Below are 1673 nucleotides of genomic sequence, written 5' to 3'. Positions count from 1 at the left end.
TGAAAGGAAAAATATCTGCTATATATTTAACACACTGAAAGGAAAAATATCTGCTATATATTTAACACACTGAAAGGAAAAAACATACATTTGTCTTTAAAAACAAAAAATAACAAATCAATAAAATCAAAACATCACTTATTAGAACAAAAAGCTTAATATAGTCAAAGTTATACTAATAACATTTTTTTTTTTTTTTGCATGTAACAAAATTAACATTCACAAGAAATACATGGAGAGTAGGAACAACATGACAGAGCTTGTTCTACTGGGTCTAACACAAATTCCAAAGATGCAGAAAATCATATTTGCTGTGTTTTCTGTTGTTGTTTTGTCATTTACATCACCACTGTGGTAGGAAATGTGCTCATTGTGATCACCATTACTACCAGTCCATTGGTGGGATCACCCATGTACTGTCTCTGGCTTACCTCTCCTTTATTGATGCTTGATACTCCTCTGTCAATACTCCTAAACTGATTGTAGATTCAGTCAGTAAAAGGAAGACCATCCTATTCAATGGATGCATGACCCAAGTCTTTGGGGAACATTTCTTTGGAGATGCTGAGGTCATCCTTACTGTGATAGCTTATGATCTGTATGTAGCCATCTACAAACCCTTGCACTACACAACCAGAATGAACAGGAGAATGTGTGGTCTTCTAATAGGAGTTTCATGGATGGGAGGCTTTCTTCATGCCACCATACAAATCCTTTTCATGTTTCAATTACTTTTTTGTGGCCCTAACATTGTAGATCACTTTATATGTGATCTGAACCCTTTGCTCAATCTTGCCTGTATTGATACCATCACATCTAGGGTTCTTTGTTGCAGACAACAGTGGGTTGATCTGCTTTTTAAAATTTCTCCTCTTGTTAGTCTCCTATGTGGTCATCTTGTACTCCCTAAGGACCCATAGCTTGGAGGAAAGGCGTAAAGCCCTTTCAACTTGTGTTCTGCACATCACAGTCGTCATCTTATTCTTTGTACTTTGCATATTTGAGTACATGAGACCTGAGGAAACTTTGTCTATTGACAAAACAGTCACTGTATTCTACATGCTCATCATTCCCATGTTACATCCTTTACTCTATACCTTCAGAAATGCTCAGATGATAAATGCCATTATAAAATTGTGCAGTCAGAAAATTATTTCTTGTGGAAAATAAATATTTCTGTATCCTAAGAATGATCCAATTGAGGAAATTTACAATGATCTCAGAAAGAAATATTTGTGGACAAATAAAAATTGAGCATTGTAATTTGTTTGTCATATAGTTGATTAGAAGTAGCTACAAGACAAGAGAGAAAAAACTAACCAAGATCATTCCTTGCATATTTGAAATTTTAAGCAAATTTGGACTTAATTTTGCTACCATAATCAAATAAATGGATGCTTAACATTTTCCTTTAATAAAAAATATAACAACATTTATTGCTATTATTCAATAATCTCTCTAATAAGTGCCAAGAGATCAGTACTTCTATTATCCATTTTACAGTAAGAAACTGAGAGAAGCAGCCAAGTACCACTGCAGATATATTGAGGAGCTAGAAGCCAGAATCGGATCTGTTGACTTTTCTCTTATTTGCTATGATAATTATTCAAGCAATGGCAGGTCAGATAATTACAATATTTTAATTTAATGAGCTGAGAATGTGCTGGGAACAA

General features: G+C 34.1%; 1 pseudogene; it reads left to right on the top strand.

Moving 5' to 3' along the window:
* Positions 1-232: 232 nt before the first annotated feature.
* LOC102841606 lies at positions 233-1170 on the top strand (annotated as a pseudogene).
* Positions 1171-1673: the final 503 nt, after the last annotated feature.

This window comes from Chrysochloris asiatica, unplaced genomic scaffold (assembly GCF_000296735.1).
Source record: "Chrysochloris asiatica unplaced genomic scaffold, ChrAsi1.0 scaffold00075, whole genome shotgun sequence".
Classification (NCBI taxonomy): domain Eukaryota; kingdom Metazoa; phylum Chordata; class Mammalia; order Afrosoricida; family Chrysochloridae; genus Chrysochloris; species Chrysochloris asiatica.
This window is presented reverse-complemented; position numbering and strand designations above follow the sequence as displayed.